Source organism: Dromaius novaehollandiae, chromosome 12 (genome assembly GCF_036370855.1).
Source record: "Dromaius novaehollandiae isolate bDroNov1 chromosome 12, bDroNov1.hap1, whole genome shotgun sequence".
Classification (NCBI taxonomy): Eukaryota; Metazoa; Chordata; class Aves; order Casuariiformes; family Dromaiidae; genus Dromaius; species Dromaius novaehollandiae.
The window spans coordinates 7,176,532-7,182,878 of NC_088109.1; the positions used below are offsets into that span (position 1 = coordinate 7,176,532).

The window sequence follows — 6,347 nt, forward strand, 5'->3', positions numbered from 1 at the left end:
CCCCCTATTTACTGTCTCTGTTTTAAAAGCCATGTTGGAAGCTTTCAGTGGGATGAGACTGGGTGGCCACTTCAAAGCACTGTAGTGGTTAACGAAGATTTTCAAATCTGAAGCTGGTCATCTAATTTCAGACCTTAAAGAGACTAAACGGTTCTAAAGACAGAACAACTATTAAAGAGCAGGGGCTACACTTAAGGGTTGCTTTCAACCTAATCTGTTGTGATGCGTTCCGAGGGTTTATCATCTCTGGTTGATGTGTAAGGCTGGATTCGTGCCTGCGTAGAACGTGGAACTCGTCTACAGTCGTGTTGTTTGTGATCTTCCTGTGCCTGTGTTGGTATTGTTTTGTTCCCAGTCCTTTACATACAGAAATGGATTCTTAAAAGTGACACTCATGACCTTTGCTTACCTTATTTTTTCCTAAAATAATATTATCCTCCCGATTTTAGATCTTCAGATGCCTTTGATGTTTATTCTTCCTGTATTTCCTTAAGGTATAAAAAAAATAAGAACAGCTGCTTCTCATCAACCATGGATAACTTGGAAACTGAAGGTAGAGGCAGCTGAAAAAAAACCTTGCTATTTATGCAAGCCGCCTGTTTCTTGAAAAAATTCAAGATACCTTGTAATCTTTAGTTTCCAAACCTACTTTGTTAAGAGGAACATACGCTTTAACTCCTGGTACATGGTAATGAGACAAAGAGAGTAGTTCCTCAGTTATGTTAAGAAGAATTTTGTTTGAGATCACTCCTGGGGAATTCTGTTTCATATGCTCTTTGTATCAGGACAGCGTGTTTAGGTCATCACTGAGAACGAGAGATGTCCTTTCTGCCCTGTGAAAAGGTAAAGGGGTAGTTTTATAGCAGTCTGTCTAATGATGCTTTAGGTGGAAGTGGGCAAGTGTATCATCTTCTCAGTAGTTTCTGAAAGTGTTTTCCTGAAACTGGTTGGGGGTTGTAGGCAATAACATACAGTTTCCAACCTGCAGATAAACATGCAACTGTGATTATTTCTGTGCCCGAATATGAACATTTTGGGATCTAATGGCCCACAGAAAAGCATAATGTCCTGGGCTGCAGACATCTTTTTCTTACTTTTCTTACGGTTTCTAAACAGAAGTTCTTTCCTGAGTATTTTTTTTTTAGAGAAGAGAATTTCAGCACTGAGAAAATTTGCTGATAAAACAGACTAGTTCAGAGGCATCCATTATTTTTAGAATATAATCCTGATCTTGCCATTTAGCATGTGTCACACAGCTGTGATTCAAGTGCCCCAAGTATCATTTCAATGTTATGATAAAAACATGTTATCTGTTTATGTTAGGTCCTCAAGCCATAGTTGCTGTGTGTCTGAGATTCTGGCCAGCACTTCATTATCATAAAGGACGTCTAAGATAACCTTTAGTGATACCAGTTGACTAAGACTTCCTCTGAAGTCCTGTTTCTCCCAATTCTGTCTCCCTGTTTGGTTAGAAATACAGTATGGTGCAGTTCTGCTGTGTCTTCTGATGTATTGCGAGTGGCAGGATGGCTGTTCCCAGTTCTCTTCGCTGGCTGCTTTGGACTATTAAGTTACAGATTTTTTTTTTCCCTTTTTTGCCACATGTGACACTTCTTATGAAAAGAGCTTTCATCAGAGTTAGGTATTAAAGTATGTTTGCTACACAGGAGTGTTTAGAGCCAAAGAAAAATGGTCCTAATACAGAGCAGCAGATCAAAGTATCATCCTGAACAGTTGAATCTTTTCAAAATGGGAGAGGTTTTTGCTGATGGATTTGTCAGGAAAATTACAGCTTTATAATTCTCTAACATTTTTTTATGCAAAACAAGAGTGTTTTGCCTTGGGGATTAATTCATAACACATGGAGAAACAGAACCACATCTCATGTCTTGCAGTATGGTTTTTCAAATGGTATTAAGTTTTATATCTCTCTCTATTCCTGAGAATGGCCAAGATTAAAGCTGGTTTGTAATTTCCCACACAAAATTAATTTTCTTTCTTCATTATTTTATCAGATATTGCTCACTATTTTCACTAGGAAATGGCATGTCTTTTTATGCATTGCTAGATAGCAGCACGTAGAAACAAAGAAAATAGCCTATAATTTGGGCCAAGAATTAATGTTTTAGCTTTTAATTTTTTATGTAGTACAGCCCTGTGGAAGGTCCACCAGATCAGCTGCAAACTGCTGTTTTAAAGAGCTGTTTGAATTGCAGTCCACCAAGAGAATGCAAATGAGAAAATCTGCGTATGCATTTATAGGCTGTATTTTGTTTGCTAACAGAGTATAACAAATCAGAGGGGTTTTCCTCCCTCTTTCTTTGGGGTATTTGGTTCCTCTACATTGATCACTAATGTCTGAACTGATAAGTTTTTGTCTGGCTTGAGCTTTTGATTGTCAATATTATCCAAATTGCAGTAATTTTTTACATATTTCTGTCATGAACATTAATCTAGAAAGAACTCATCCCCATTTCAGTATGGTATTGCAATGTGTGGTTTCGATGTGCTGTAATAACTGATTTTGGTGGAGCCCATTTATTTATTTTTTCCTTCTGAATAAATTCTTTTGAACTTTGACTTCAAAAATAATCAGGCAAATGGTACCAGATAACATTTTATTGGAATTTCTACAATGGGTTGTAAGATGATCTGGATAAGGGAGTTTTCTTAGGTGAATTGAAGTGATATCATGCTATTTGAATGCTGTCTTTTAAACACTGTTTATTAATAGTTGGCTGGTTTGATCTTGCTTCTATAGAAATTGATGTCTCCTATTTAAAATAATTTGTGTAGTTACTCTTGTGTGTGTTCCTTCCCTTCTTATCCCCCCAAACTGCCGTCTGGAGCTTTGCACCTGGTGCAAGCCATGTTGTAGGGAGACAGGGGAGAACTCTGTACAGCATAAACCATTTTTCAATCTCTGAATTGAGTTTTCAGCCGAGTGCCAGAGGTGAACTTGTGCTTCTATATCTTTTGCTTCTTTCATACTCTAGTGATCACTTGTACTGAGTCTTTAGACGGCAATAAAAGATAAATAAACAAAGATGCCATTCTTTTGTGTAAAACTGGAGCTGCTTTAATGAAACACTTTCTGAAATATAAACATTCATCTCAAACTGATTAAAGCTATACAAAATGCTGTAAGGCTTTTTGGACTCATTTGAGTCATATCTACAGCCTTTCCCTCAGTAATTTGTTTTCTTTATGTCACTACATTCCTACCTCCTATGTTCTCTGTACTGAAAAAATGGCTTTTCCAACATAATTGTTGGACATTTTAATTAAAAACTTAACTGGAACATCGAGAAAAGCCAGCAATACGCAAGGGTTTTTTTTCCACCCTCTTCACCTGTATGGTCTCCCTTCTCTGATCTCTAATTGTAAGTCAGATGAGTCATTTTCAAATTAAGATCAAATGTTTTAGCAGGCTGTATTTCTTTTTTGACCTTCAGTTTAACACATACGTAGTTTCAGAAAGTAAAAATTAAATGTTGTAATAATAGTCTACTATTTGTAATAAATCAATGCCACTACAGCAGAAATCTTCACAGGAAAATAACATACTCTGAAAGCAATACTGTAGTTAATCTTTTCCATAATCTTTATCAGTGCTGAATCCCATGAGAAATAAACGGTCATTCTGGGAGGGTGCTTTAAAGCTTTTCGTGCCCTAGGTATTGATAGGAGCAAAAACATTTTTTACAATCCATTATGGGAAGTTTTGGCCAGATTTATATCCAGACAGAAATCAAACTGGTCAGCTGTTAATTTTGAAACACCTCATATCAAATATTTTGTGGCAAGTCAAATATAAATGTTTTTAAAGCTAGTTATTGCATACAATTCATACTTGTTTCTTTATAAATATTTTTTAAAAAATTCATTTTTACAGTGTTGTCACAGGCAAGAGTTAGTTGTGTTTAAGGTCTGCTTACTGTATAAGTGAAATAGAAGCAGAACTATGTTAAATTAAAAAGGCAGAAAATATCTGTTTACTGCAAAGCACTATTCAGAATGCACTGTTAACATCAAAATGGATTTGGAAACAAATGCTACACTGTACGTGTATTGAATATTCATTAGCCAGGTGCGTGGTCAGACCTTGTAGGGTTATTAAGCTCTTGCAGGCTCATCTAGGAATTGTTTTGGTTTGACATGAAGAAATGAGGCCTGTTTTTTTTTAAGCCTGTTTGTAAATCAGTCATAGAAATGCACAGCACTGACAGTATTATATCTGCAGCATAAGTTCCTTTTTGGAAGAAATGTAGCCTTTGTATTTAATTTATATGAGTAGCCATAATAAGTCTGTGGTCAAAATTGGCTCCCTGTAAATTTCTGTTTGTGTTTAGCAAAGCTGAGAAGTAGGTAAGCTTTACGTTAGGCAGCACCAAGAGACTGTGTCTTAATTCAGGACTGTTAGTTAAAATAGCAAAGCTGATCTTCAGTAAAATACAAAGGGAAATGTTGACTATGAAGGGATACAATGCTGTTCATTCCTGTAGGCCTTGCGCCACTTGTGCTCTGTTGGAATTGAACTACAGCTTGTTAATATTTTATGTATTGGTATATAAATAAGGGGACTGGATTTGTGGAATTGTAGTAATCATAACATGCTGCATTCTCTTTTCACGGAAAGTCAAAGCAAAACAAAGCAAATACATAAAAAAGCAAGCTGATTTGCAAGTTTGAAACCCTGTCCTCACCTGGGAAAACGTAGTGGCAAGCAGTGCTTTCTGGATATTCAAATCTCGCACAGTGTGGTCAAATGTAACTGTTTCTATCTTACTGCTAAATACTAATCTTTCTGTAGGACTAAGTGAAACGTGATAGGGTTTCAACACAGATCTTTTTCTTCTGGTTTGTTCTATTTATTTAGTTTTACAATCAGACAAAACTGTAAAACCTTCATGCAAGTACCATTATACGAGCTCCAGCAAAATAGAACCTCAGTGTGTTGCTTTTCTGCATAAATATATATATATATATATATATATATATATATATATATATGCATAAGTTTACCCACAAAAAGTAAATAAGAGTATTTGTTACTCTCACAGTGCCTTCAAAGCAGCCATTGTCTATCCCTTAAATATGGACTCATGCAACTGTAAAAATAATGGAAACACTAGAACGGAATCTGTCATAAAAATCATTTATAAAGTTTTTTGCAAGTATACATTATATATCCAATGCGATATATCTTAGACCATGGACAAGATATGTAGGACATGCTGAATTTTATGCCTAAAATACTCCTTCATTGCATTAATGGAATTAGTGATGCCCATACACTTAAAAATGGGATTATGTTCTTTGCAAGTTTACAATTCTGTTTTTTTGTTTGTTTTTTTGTTTGTTTTTGTTTGTTTGTTTGTTTTAAGTACTCTGTAGAAAACAGGGTAAAGGCACTATCTGGAAAACTGGGCCCTTCTCTGAATTTTCATGAGTCTGTAGACTGGAAATGTCAAAATATAGTTAGCAGGAATAAGTAAAGTATTTGTGTTAAAACTTTCAGTTGATCTGGTCTAACTAAACAGGAACAGAATCGTCTAAATTTTTTCTTTACCTGTTGTTCTAAATTCTCATATGAGTGTAATTTCCCGCCAAAATCGGAATGGAGTAGAACATACTCAAAGAAAGGACGTGGAGAGAGCAAAATCTAGGTCAGAACTGGCAGCGATCACACGACCTTATTCTGTGTGACGGTTCTCACCCAGTATTTAGAATACGAGCAGTTGGACAACTGTCTGAACTTTGGCATTTACTGAAACAATTTCTTAAGTGTTACCCCTGTGAATTAAGTTACTTTTGTAAACTTAAATATTTGTAAGATTAGTTACTAACTGCCGTAATCAATTCATAAAAGTTAAGACACTAAAAAAGTAAAAGGCAAAATATGTTGTAACACTTAGGTGTGGTATAGGTTCATGAGTTACCAAATTCATTGTGACATTGCACAGTGCAAATTCGTGAATGAAAAATCATTAATGTAAACTGAAACTATTGAATATGGTCAAATATTTAACAGCTTTTTTTAGAAAGCACTTGCCATGTAAGTTATTTAATATCTATTGCATATATTTTTACATAAATTTTTAAAGCCAAGGCTTGTAACCGTACTAAAATACAATGCTGTAGTCACAGATGTGGAGAGGGATAACCAAGTACTACTGCTGCAGTGAAGATGGACAGGGTTTCTGTAAATATAAGCCATTTTACTCTGTCATTATTTGTGTTGATACTATACAATGCCTAAGCATCAGAGCATGTGGCTCTTCTTTGTAGAATATATGCTAGTCCATAGGAATAATGAATTGGATGAGAGGCTTTTGATTATTGAG

At 35.4% G+C, this 6,347-nt stretch overlaps 1 protein-coding gene across 1 annotated transcript in view; it reads left to right on the forward strand.

The window, feature by feature from the left end:
• Positions 1 to 6,347, forward strand: part of SYN2 (synapsin II) — a 202,437-nt gene that overhangs the window by 103,519 nt on the left and 92,571 nt on the right. The gene's annotated exons all lie outside the window — the stretch shown is intronic.